The following is a 13,548-nucleotide window of genomic DNA, read 5'->3' as shown; positions in this document are numbered from 1 at the left end:
CTCCTGCAACAGCCAGAAGGGAACTGTGAGTCAGGCTCCGGCCTAAGCTGTTTATAAAGGCCGGGCCCTGCCCCCTTCTGGCCATGTGACCCACCTGGTTGCCCTGGTAACCCGGCACCTGAGCTGCCTGGGTGATTGGCAGCTCTGCCAATCACTCTCACAATCACGGGGCACTTCCGTGGCTCCGTGACAATTGGACCCCTGCTGAACCAGATGGGTCAACTGACAACCAACATCCAGGAAAAAGCCAGCCTGCTCAATGACTATTTTGCATCCTTTTTCACTAGCCCCAAGATACTGCTCAATATAGTATGGGATAGCCAGGGTGAGGGTGAACTGTTACCCTTCATCAGTGTTGACCATGTGAAGGAACACCTTGAGAGGCTGGACTTGAGAGCTAATACCCCAGGGTACTTAAGGAGCTGGCAAGCATCATAGTTTGGCCACTGGCACGGATCTTCAAGAACTTGTGGCACTCAAGCGAAGTGCCTAAAGATTGGAAAAAGGCCAATGCAGTGCCTATCTTCAAGAAAGGGAGGAAAGTAGATCCAGGGAACTACAGGCACATCAGCCTGACTTTCATCCCTGAGAAGATCTTGGAAAAAATCATCAAAGAGACCATTCTTGACAAACTGGCTGAAGGCAATTTCTTGAGGGATAGGCAGATTGGGTTTGTTGCGGTTAGGTCTTGCCTGACCAATCTCATCTCCTTCTACAACCAGGTGACATATCACCTGGACAAGGGAGAAGAGATTGATGTCATATATCTCAACTTTAAAAAAAGCTTTCGATCTGGTATCTCATGATCATCTTATAAAAAAACTGGCCAATTGCTGCCTTGGCTACATCACAGCGCGCTGGCCGAGGAATTGGCTTCAAGGTCGGACCCAGAGAGTGGTAGTTGACAGAAGTCAGTCATTGTGGTGCGCTGTGAACAGTGGGGTCCCCCAAGGCTCCATCCTTGGGCCTATCCTTTTCAACATCTTCATTAATGATGTGGACATTGGTGTCAGAAGTGGACTGGCCAAGTTCACTGATGACACCAAATTTTGGGGAAAAGCATCTACTCCCAAGGACAGGACAGTGATCTGGGCCGACCTTGACAGGCTCAGAAAATGGGCGGACAAAAACCTGACAGCCTTCAACTCTGAAAAATGCAAGGTACTATACCTTGGGAAGAAAAATCCTCAGCATACTTATAGGCTTGGCAGTGCTATGCTTGGGGGATTTGGGGGTCATGATTGACCACAAGATGAGCCACCAATGTGATGTTGCAGCTGGCAAAGCGAGCAAAACTCTGGCTTGCATCCATAGATGCTTCTCTAGCAAATCCCAGGATGTCATCCTCCTGCTCTTCTTGGCCTTGGTGAGGCTGCAGCTGGAGTACTGCATCCAGGTTTGGGCTCCACAATTCAAAAAGGACGTGGAGAAGCTTGAGAGAGTCCAGAGAAGAGCCACGCGCATGATCAGAGGTCAGGAAAACGGGCTTTATGATGAGAGGCTGAGAGGTACAGGACTACTCTGGATTCCTTTACCTTGCTGGGATCCTGTGACCCCAGCTGACTTCCTGCCCCTGGGGCAGGGGGCTAGAGTGGATGAACTTCTGAGGTCCTTTCCAGCCCTAATGTCTATGAAAACGTCCTCTTTTAAAAACGCTAAATTTGCTGTTGCATCCAGACACTGAACATTAGCAAATAAAGGATTTGCCTTTACCACTCCATGGAGAACTTGAAAGTACCTTACATTAACGTCCCAAATTGAAATCTAGTTTACTGCATACAGGAACATTTTGGTGGTAGGTTTCTTTGAAAAAAAAAGTCTTTGTTCTTCCCATTTGCTCTCTGTTTTTAATGTTATGCCACACAAAAGGGAAGGAGGTAAGAATCAGACAAGATCTGAATGATAATTATAATCAAGCTTAGTCCAACACAGTGGGAATTATCTTACATAGAGGATGTATAGCCCAGTGGGGAAAGTACATTCTAATGTGGCTAGGAAAGTGAGCAACAAATCATTTAGTTACACAAGTAGGTATTAGCAGCCAATAATAGAATCATTGTGTCAGCGCATGAATATGTTGTTGTGCTCCACCTTCACTTGTATTTGTTTCTTACAGAGCTATGGCTACTTTTCTTTCTCATTTATGTATCCCAGAGCTAGCACAGCGAATGAAAGATTCCAGTTATCTCTGCAACCTTTCCCTTTTTAAGTGAACCTCTGTGTATCTCTAGATGAGAGTGTACATTTGCATACTAAATAGGATCAAGCAAATATGTAACATATGTTGCAAACAGAACTAATGTCTAAACACACATGTAAACCTGGGCTAATGGGTCCTGCCAAAATATTTTAACCATCTGTTTTTACTTAGCTGTTTTTGAGCAAATTATGTTTATTATGTTAATTTATTTTACTGTCAACAACACCAAATGACACAGTTGCCGCTAAACAACATCATTATATATCACATTCTGGCATAATACCAGCAGGTTTTTTTAATGCGACTGGAATAAATGCATATTAAAATGTCAATTTGTTTAAAATCTAGTTCAGGATGGTAAATACATCTGCACAGATTCACAGCGTTCCAACATACACAGTTTCAAAGAGAGTACTTCAGGATAAGGCAGCGTGACAGTACTTGGAGAAAGCAAGAGCAGTGTGCTCTAATACAGAACTCCTTCCTTGCGTCATGCACCATTCTCCCCAGATGATTCAAGTGTGGCAGGGGGGTGGAGGAGGTTGTTTGTTTTTGATTCATCTTTGGGGGTTTTCTTTTCTTTTTCTTTAAGGTAGTTGTTTGAAAAACTGACTGAATCATAAACCTACCTTAAATTGTAGCATCCAAAGATTGGTGCCATTCACAGGAAAACTGAAATCAGCACAAAACCTTAACCCTCATCTTAACACTTTATGCAGCATATGTGACTGTTTCATTCTAGTCACTGCCTCCAGCAATCACAGATAATCCCTTTCTCACTTCAAACGGGGGTCTCCTTTTGCTCATATTAAGATGGCTTGTGGCTTTGCTGGGGAAGATACTAGGTTCCGGTGATAACCTTGATGTCAGTATGTATGTTCTTAACGTGACACACATGATTAGTCCCATGGGTTTCCTATCCATATGCATAAGATTAAACACATGAAAAGACTTTGTAGGTTCAGGACCTAAGAAAACAGTACCTACAGCAATGAACAGAAACAGGAATCTCAAAGTAGTCATTGCTTCTAATAATTAATTAGCTAAGAAACAACATTAACTACAATACTGGCTATACTGTAAACTTATCACCGTCCAGAACAACATCCTCAAGCATACTGCTCTCCTCTGGGTAGGCTCCTTACAAAACCAAAGTAGCATAGCCACATCTATGAAGAACTGGGAAGTTAGCCTGGCAAAAAGTTAATTAGCACTCAAGTGTTAACTGGGCTGCCTGTAGCACTGTACAGGCAAGTCTGCATTGCTTCCAGCTGAGGAAGCAGCAGGCACAGAGCAGTGCAGCATGCTTGTGGGTACTGCTCCAGAGCACAATTACATTTATCTCATACATGTGGAGTGATCAGAGTCCTGGTTCTCCACATCCACTAGAGAGCATTAGAAGGCTGTATTTGGGGGACAGTAGTAAAATCTGGACAGCCCCTGTAGGGGAGCCAGATCATAATCCATGCTATGGGGTTCATTTGTTCTTTACATTGTAGTAGACATGGCCATAGTGTGGGTGGAGAAATAAGCACCAATTTTATATCTCATTCCGTTCTTGGAAATAATATGACAGGCTTTGATGTAGATAATTACACGGCCAGGTGGGTAGCAAATTGGCTTAGGGGTCACACCCAGATAGTGGTGGTAGACGGGTCGATATCAACCTGGAAAGATGTGGGCAGTTGGAGTCCTGTAAGGCTCAGTTCTTGGACTGATGCTATTCAGAGTCTTCATCAATGACTTGGATGAGGGCGTGGAGAGCACCCTGTCCAAGTTTGCAGATGATACCAAATTATGGGGCAAAGTCAGCACAAAAGAGGGTAGGGAACAGATTCAGGTGCATCTGGACAGGTTGGAAAAATGGGCAGAATGAAATAGGTGCAGTTCAACAAAGACAAATTCAAAGTGCTGCACCTGGACAAAAAGAACCACTAACACACTTACAGGCTGGGGGATGATCTTCTCATCAGCACAGTAGCGGAAAGGGATCTTGGAGTCATAGTTCATGCCAAGATGAACATGAGCCATCAATGTGACAAAGTGATCAACAAGGCTAACTGCACTTTGTCATGCATTAGCAGATGCATGACGAACAGGTCCAGGGAGGTGATGCTTCCCCTCTATGCAACACTGGTCAGGCCACAGTTTGAGTACTGCGTCCAGTTTTGGGCACTGCACTTCAAGAGGGATGCGGAGAATCTCAAGAGGGTTCAGAGGAGGGCCACTCGTATGGTCAGAGGCCTGCAGGCAAGGCCCTATGAGGAGAGACTCAGGGACCTAGATCTCTTCAGCAAACTCTTGCGAAGGCTGAAGAGAGGTGATCTTGTGGCTGCCTATAAATTCATCAAGGGAGGGCAGCAGGGAATCAGAGATACTCTATTTACTAGGGCACTCTTTCCTGCCCAGGGCAGAGGGTCAGGCTCAATGACCTACTGAGGTCCTTTCTGACCCTAACATCATGAATCTATGAATCAGAGTTGTTACTGGACATTCATGCCGCTTACTAAAAGCAATAGGACCCTTTTGATTACCATTAGACATTTCAAAAGCTTAATGAAGGTATATTGAATACATAAATATCCAGAAAGCCTACTGACAAGTGCATCAACCAAGCTGCCTTCTCCAACAAGGACTGCTCATTCAGAGTTGTAAAGAAATCATTGTTTACTCTGTTTATTATAGCATCTGACTTTGTCACGCAGACTTAGATCTGAGAGGCAAAGCCAAACTATGTCAAAGTTTCTTTTCCCTCTCTGCATTCTAGTTTTGTGAAAAGGAATGTTACATGGTTTATATTTCAGGAGTTAAAGTCCTGAGAAAATAAACCTGAGTCCAACTACTTGTCCAGTATTCAACAGATATTCCATAAAATGTACGGGTTGATTTCACGCATATGGCTGTGCATTTTACAAGGGGATGATTAAGATGGTCATGGTAATGTTGGCTTCTAGTCCAAAAATGCCTCAGCTGTTCTGGATTCATTTAAAACTATAATGTACCTCTGCATTCAGGAAAAAAGCCAGCTACAGTCCTCCACTTTTGCAGTACTTTAAATACAGAGGGTTACCTTTGACACATTTTCTAACATAGTATATTAGAAGTTATTTACTTAAGTGCATTAGTCAATCTTTTCATCCTTTTTTAGTTGTCTTTCATCTTGCTCTGGACTTTCAGCTGGCAGATTGGCTCAGAAGGCAGTGCAGCCTTTGGTAAGAGGTGGATTTTAGTTAGAGTTGTTGGGTATTATTTCTTTAATTTTCTGAGACAGCGATTTCAGAATACTCCTTATAAGAAACATTTCTGCCTTCCCACTACAGTGCATCAAAGTAGCTCCTTAGGTATGTTCAGATGAATAATTTATTGATGAGAAGTTTTCCTCCTATTGCTATGATTGCAGTTGAACCCACTTGTAAATTGAAACTTGAACACTTGTAGTCCAACTCCAAACTGAAATGTATCTGTCATCAAAAAAAAAAATCTCCTTTGTGCAAAGGGAGAGCTTTTTACAGTTTGGTTAGGGTGGAGGACAGATCCCAAATATGTCCAACCCCCAGCCCAAATATTCCCATGGGGTCTGATTACAGCCAGACTGGTTATCCCTTTTTAGGGGAAAAAAATCTCTTTCTCTTTTAATGGAATCCTGTCACCTTGTCCTTTTTCAATTTAGTTTATTTGACATACTTCCTCTTTCAGAATGTGAATTTTTACCCTGCAGCTGTGTCATGTCCCTTCCCCCTTTCTCTTCCTGTGGTTGGCTTATTTCTTTGCTGTAAAAAGAAAAGACATTTATTGCTTCAGTCGCTTGAAGTGATTATCGTGTATCTGAAATTATATAGGAATATATCTAGGAATAGACTTCAAAACAGAGGCTCGAAACAGCAAAAGTAAAAATATGCTTCAGAACAAATGTTGCAATCTTCATTTTTAACTCTAAGTCAGTATCTTCCCACAACTGCAGCTGATTTCCTGTGTAAACTAAAACCATGTGATATTCCATAAATGCTTCCAGCTCTAAATTACAGGAAATGAAAACCACCATGAAAAAGGAAAGCTTTGGAATAAATTCCCAGATCAGATATCGTTCTACCTACATTTCACTCTGATTACAATTTGGATGCTCACTACCTTACCTGTTAGCAATTAAAGCAGCTGATAACAGCTGACAGGATGCAGTGTCACACTGGGACATGCACATTCAAAATGCTCTTCAGTGCAGTACAGGGACATCAGAGACACCCATGGCAATGTTTATAATGGGCCATATCTTAAACCATGAAGAGAACTGAGTATAGGAAATATTTTTATGCACCCCTAGTGAAGGTCAAGTTCTGATCGTTCAACTGCATGAAATTAGGTGTGCCATACATATTCATGGCATGCAATCAGCTATCAGTACATGCACACATACACATGCATACTCATACCGCTTGACCCTCCAGGGTTTTATTGCCATGTTGTTCTGCAAAGGTTAGTAATATTTCATGTGCTAGAAAAAGCAACAAGAGGATACAAGTCTAACTGTAATCTGGCTTTTGATGGTGACATCTCTCTCTTGCAGCACCCTGCCCCGATCTACTTGGCCAGAGGCTTAAGCTACTCTGCCTCCATTCTGGTGGCCCAGGGTACTAACTCTGAGGTACGCTTCTGGGACGGGGGGAATCACACAGATCAGCCACCACTGGCTTACAGGGATGCAAAGGAAAGCTTTAACTGACTTTTGCACACTACTGGCTTGCACGTTGTATATTTGGAATGACCTAAGACTCTCCCTACATATTTCCATAAGGGGCAACATGTGATCGTGATCAGCATAAATATTATGTTTAGACACTATAACATAATATAATATGACTATTTTATAAGTTGCTTCCCTGTTATTTTGACCCTATAACTGCAAGGCCAAGTACTGCCCATACTGAGATTTACATAACGTCCTCTTTACATAAATTACTACATTTTTCATTTGTGTGGAAAGACAATTCAGTAAGGCAAAACTTGCTTACTTCTGAGCAAGCCTCATATACACCTGACATACTAAATTAGTCTGACACTGATAATTAATATGGACCAATTCACTGAATTCAGTAAAGTACTTTGGCATGAACTTCTATAATTTATTAATAGATTTGGTAAGGTTTTATTAACATTGCCAGATACAATTAGAAATATTTTCTTCTTGTCCTCTCTAAGCCAGTCTAGTGGCATAACCAGCATAGATAAAACAGACAGTTTAAGAAGGTCAGTTCTGCTCTAAAATGATAATGGGAGTGTACTTCATTATCCATGTGCCACTTGTAAAAGTAATGTACTGTTCATACTTTGCAAATCTTTCCAATTGGTAAATATCCACATTCCTAAATATCTCATTGTCTTCTTTCTGCTTCATCATCACTATTATTCCTTTAATTGCAAAGTGTTTATGGCATTCCCTTCATTCTGTGTATTTTGAAATGAGTGACAGAGATCAAAGCAAGCCCATGGCAAACCTATCTCAATTCCTTAGTTGGCATAGAATGGATTGTCTCATCTGCACTGAAATCAATGGGGCTAGGAGAATTTGCACAATATGACCCAATATCTTTCAATATTTTGATCTCATTGAATCTGCCTGGCCAAAGGATTTACTGCTTGAAAAAATCATGAATGTGGGCAGTTTTGTGTTCCCCTGCCCAGTAGGAATTTCTGTGAGGGAAGGTCATTAGTTATTACTGAAGTTGTTAGATGACTATATATAATCTTAATCCATCTAAAATGTCCTGCACCAGGTTCCCTAAGTTTCAAATAAAAATACCATTTAATCATCTCAAAGGCATTCTCTGCACCTGTCGAGGGCCTCACTAGTCAGTCCTTGCATTTTCTTTCTAGGGTGAATTCTATTTAGTATATAACAGGAGAAAACCAGTCCATCACAAATCCTATTGGTCCTGGCCAATGACACCTCTTAGTATATATCAAAGGTCTTTGATTGCGTTAAAGCTAAGAGGGAAGTTGGCTTTACCTCACCTGGGTTGAAGTAAAATTGCTTTTTCTTGAATAGAGTTTTAGTAGGTTTTCAACAGATTGAGCTCCACAGGCTGTCCTACTTTCTCTTGCAGAGCTAAGGATGTATGGGAGAAAAAAGGGGAAATTGCTGTAGATAACAGAATGGAAAAATAAAATGATCCCAACAAAACCTATTTCACATTGTGCATGAAAACCTTTAGTTATGAATTCGTAGGAAGGAGACTAAAAGCAGGGAGCTCTCCTGAGACCAGCACCAGGCTTTAAAGCAAATACATAAACCAGTAGAGAAACAGCACCCTAGATAGTTCGTAAATGAATTAGACCAAGTTTTCACGGAACAAAGGTGCTTCAAAAGTGACCATTCTTGTCTCACTTTAAAGAATAAGAAATCTCTGATCACTTCACCTGCCTCTTCCCTTCTTGCCAAGAAAAATTCAAGTACACACCAAAAATACTAAAAGAGAGTTGAGTGTTGTATTAAATTTATGTTCCGCTAGAGACCAGGCTTGAATGTGCTGACTGAACTTATTCTAATAACTTAGATGGGAAAAATCCATACCACAAATCATTTTACTTAGTTTGGCTTAACAAGAACTATTTACTCAAGAAAAAAACCTAGAGTGCTGATTATTTTCATTCTCACCCAAGAAGCAAGGAATGGCATATGGAGTATGAGATTTTTCCAGCTGTAACACAAATGAGAGAGAGAGAGAGGGAGTGTAATTAATTATTCTGGGTAATTCACCAGTTTGTTGATTTTTTCCTTCACTCCAATTAAAATATTTCTGCATTGTCATGAAAAAAGAAATACCAACAACAATGAGCTAAAGTTGGAGAAAATGTTTGATAGTATGGACTTCAGTTTCATATTTATAACAGGTGCAAAACAAGCAGCCCTTGGAACTGAAGTCCTTTATCTTCATAATGGGCATGTCTACATGTGCAATTAATGCGCCTGAATTTTCTGTGCAGAAAATTCAGGTTTCTTAAAGTGTTCCCCATCACATGTCTACATGTGTACCCCCACTGGGGGAAAATTGAGCCCAACAAGAGCAGCCCAGTCCAGGGATGCTCCTGCCTGCTCTGCTCTGCCTCCTTGCAGCAACCAAGGGGAGGTCCAGGCTCCCCAGAGTGCCAGCCCCAGACTGGCAGGGGGCACACAGGCTTAGTGCTGAGCTCCGGAGGGTGGCGGGGAGCTATTCTGGCTTGGCAGGCAGCTCTGCCCTAGCTGGGGGGAGACCAAGCTGGCCCCGGAGGGAGAAGCATTCCCGGCTGACAGGCAACTGTCTCCCAACCACATGCAGATTGGGACCCGCCTGATCTATGGGTACTAGAATATGATGCATTAGACTAATATACTGTGCAGTAATTGCTGCACACATGTAGACAGTGTATAGTTTCTTGTGTAGACACACACAATATGTTCAGCGTGGATGGTGAGCAAGTGAGATTTTTCCCTATTGCTCCAGCAAGCTGCAAGAGCCCTAGCTAGAGGGACCATGGTAGGGGGTAGCTCAATGTTCATGTCTATAATTAGTGTCAATTGCAATAAATTCTTTTCTCTTTTTGGAGAAGTAAAAATGTGTCCCATGAGAAGTGGAATGAGACCATCAGCCCATTTTATGTAAACCACCAAAAAACCATTAGACATAGCATGATGACGTTCAGTCATTACCAACCTGAGCTAGATTTGAACCAGCAATCGAAAGGTGAAAGGTTAACACGAGCTAATTTTTTTCATTATCACTGTAATGTTAGGAAAGAAGCAGCTATGTTAACCTTTTGGGGGCTGCAGACATGCATATTGTGAGGCATACATTTGGCTGGCAGTGTAGAAAATGCTTGGATCCTAGGGGTTGCAAACATGATAGGGCAGTTTCCCAGGAGAGCAAATAAAACCCAAGAGGAACATTTTTCTTCCCAGCTCTTGCTTGCCACAACTCTGAACCCTTTGTAAAAAAGCGATAAGCCACGCAATATATTTTTCTGTATATTATGCCTTTAATCTTTAATGTTAATGACAGAAGTGTTACCATTAGCTGGCCTACGCTTAGCTTTACAGCTTAGACATTCTTTTAAAACCATATTTTCCTGTCCCCTCTCAGACAGATGGTAACCATTGCAGCCCAAATTCCTTTTTATGTTAACAGAAAGAAATATTGAAAAAATAAACTAGGCTATAATCAAACAAAATAGAAGAATTTATGGCAGTCAAATATCAAATGCATGTTTCTACTCATGTATGCATTTGGATTTTACTATTATTAGGTATATGCCGTGAGAGTTCTGAACATTGCCAGTGAAAACGAATTCAGTTCAGCTCAGTCATTAAGAGATGCTCAGTTGACTTTTGCCCTGTACAGACCTAGAGGACAAATTATTAGCTGATCGATTGGAAAATTCATGTATTTATAAAATATAGTATGTAAAAGGTGTGTTAGAAATATTTTTAGTCAGCTGAGCCTGGATAGCTCAGGCAGTAGACGATTAGCCTTTTAATCTCAGGGTCTAGAGCTCAAGTTCCTGTTCAAGCACTAGCAGTTTTTAATAGACTTGATACCTCTACACTTACCCCATATCTATTACAAGGGAAACAGGATGATGTGATTTTCACCCCCCACCCCACCCCACCTGGCAGAATTGGCAGGAGCAAATAACTATGGGTAGAGAGCAGCAAGCTGGCAGTGGTGTAAGGAAGGAATCAGGACCCTGAAAAAGAGTTACCCTTGCATGCACAACACAGCAAAGTAGCAGCCCAGTCTTTAGCAACTCAGGATGATTTAGTCCAATAGTCTTGCCTTGAGCATGGGGTGGACTAGATGACCTTGTGAAGTCCCTTAAACCCTACTTTCCTATGACTGATTAGAAAAATGGAGCTGGTAAACAAGGAACTCCTGGGTTCTGGCCCAGCTCCGATTTGTTCAGTGCTCTTAGGTCAGTAACATACTACAGCAGGGCAAATGGGCATCAGCCGCAGGTGCCAATTTGGAGGGACTGATGGCACCATCCCCCACCCCATCCCTGATCTCCAGTGCTCAAAATCATCTCTGCCCAGAGCATCAACATTGCTAGGTATGCCTCTGACTAAGGTAAGTCACTTCAACTCCTTCCTCATGTTTTTCATCTGTGAAATGCAAACAACAACACTTATCTATTTACATCACATTTATTTTCCATACAGCATTTAGTGGCCCATGTCTGTACTTACAAGATAACTATAGTATTCCCAATGCTGTACCACCTAGGGGCACCAAGAGCTCCAAAAAATATAACTGACATCCTTCTCAAGGGAAAGGATCGGGAGAGACAGTCTGAAATCAGGTAGAAGGCAGGGCAGGGTGGCATCTTAAAGAAATCATAGTAATGAAGCTAAGACTCCTCAGATTTTGAAGCTTTAAGGGAAAGTTTAGTGCCTTATTGCTATTTTTTTTTACAGTGCCTAGCACAATCCTCAGGGTACAACAAAATAACAGAGAAAGAGAACAAGAGGAGAGTTCATTCCTCATTGAATTACACAGAAACATGCCCTTTATTGAAGTGGAAGGTTTGAACCCTCCTCCCCCCCGCCCACATACACACTGCCATCTAAGAGTCAATGCCCTGTCAAGCTCATTAACTGCTATCTTATTTATAGGAGGCAATTTGTAGGAACCCAGGAATCTCACCCAGGGACCAGGGCACCATTGTGCTAGATGCAGTGCAAACACACAAAATGATACCAGCTGGCCCAAAGAACTTACATTCTAAGTATAAAGCAGGAGACAGATAGTGGCTGCAGACAGACGGACAACAGGCACCCAAGAAAGAATGAAACGAGGTTGGACAGTGAGGTCAAGACACCAGTTACCTAAGCCCATTCAAGCCTTTTGTAGACTTTGTGGCAGAGGACATTTTTAAAGAAGGAAGGGATCTAAATATCTACATAACATGGTCTCTTACAGCCTCTATCCCTCCAGCTGAGTTAAAAAAGGATCTGGTGCAGCCATGTGATGGCAGTGTTCAATGTTAATATCACAGAAAAAAAGGTGAATCAACAAAGTGCAACATCCAGTCAGGCCAGCAGAGGAGCCGATGTCACAGAATAGTTTTCGGCTCATGCACTGGCATACTTCCTTTCTTTTTTCTCTTCTCACTCCTAGGCCCTGGTCTTGACTAATACCTTTTCATTCAACCATCCTACAGAAGTGTTGCAGACTGAGTTCCTCACACTTTAAATCAGGGGGGTCAAACATCTAATCAGCACTGGTGAGGACTTACCTGAAGTATTGCATCCAGTTCTGGAGGATGTGAACGGTCTGGAAATAGTCCAATGCAAAACAACAAAAATGATTAGGATCCTGGAAGGCAGGGCTTATGAGGACAGGGTGAAAGAACTAGGGTTATTTAGCCTGGAGAAGAGAAGGCAAGGGAGGATTTGATAACAGTCTTCAAATGGCTAGAGATGGGCTTTTCTCTGTGGCCATAGGGGACAGGACTAGTACCAATGGTCTCAAGCTTTAGCAGAGGAAATTTAGGTTGGAAATTAAAAGAAAATTTCTGACTTTGAATAATTTAGCTAATTGAGAGAGTGGAGCTATGCTCGGTAGCATGATAAAAGGCAGCCCCTTGTGAACAGAGGGCAGCAAAAACAGAGGGAGTTTGCCTAGACAGTTTGCCTCAGGAGGGAGCCAGGGAGCAAGACGCTGTCTGTGTGAGGAAACAGGTATGGATGTTTGGTGTGTGGGTTTTGTGTTTTTTCTTTGCCTTTCTATTTTATTTACAGTCCAGGTTTCCTCCAGGGAGCAAAGGAGGCATAAATGGAGACTGGGTCAGCAGCCTTTACCTGCATGGATGTGCCATGTTCATGTTCCTCCTAGAAGGTCAAGACCATTTTGTCTGCACCAAGTGTAAGCTGGTGTCTGCCCTGGAAGAAAAGCTTCAAAGGTTGGAAGCACGAGTATCCATGCTGCATTATATTGAGGAAAGGAGAGGTTACTTGTACAGGAGTTATGAGAGGCTGGCACTGGAGAAGCCAAAGGAAAAAAAGAAGTGGCCGCATGCGACTTTTTGAAGTAGAAGGATCTCCAGAATTCATGAAAAGCAGACTGAAATCAGCAACCACTTTCGAGCACTCTGTGCTGGAACAGCTGAGCCAAAGGCATAGGAGAGGACATCAGCTGTCATGATGGTGAGAACTCAGTGGTGGAGAAAGAAGGAAGTGCAAGGCCCCAGGAATGGGGGCTCTAGGACCACTGCACCAAGAAGGAAGAGAAGAGTGGTGGTGGTTGCTGATTACCTTCTGCAGGGGGACTGAAGCACTAATTTATCATCCAGATTTGGAGTCCTCGGCCCTATTCAGGATG

Source organism: Crocodylus porosus, unplaced genomic scaffold, assembly GCF_001723895.1.
Source record: "Crocodylus porosus isolate Cpor-Errol unplaced genomic scaffold, CroPor_comp1, whole genome shotgun sequence".
Classification (NCBI taxonomy): Eukaryota; Metazoa; Chordata; order Crocodylia; family Crocodylidae; genus Crocodylus; species Crocodylus porosus.
This window is presented reverse-complemented; position numbering follows the sequence as displayed.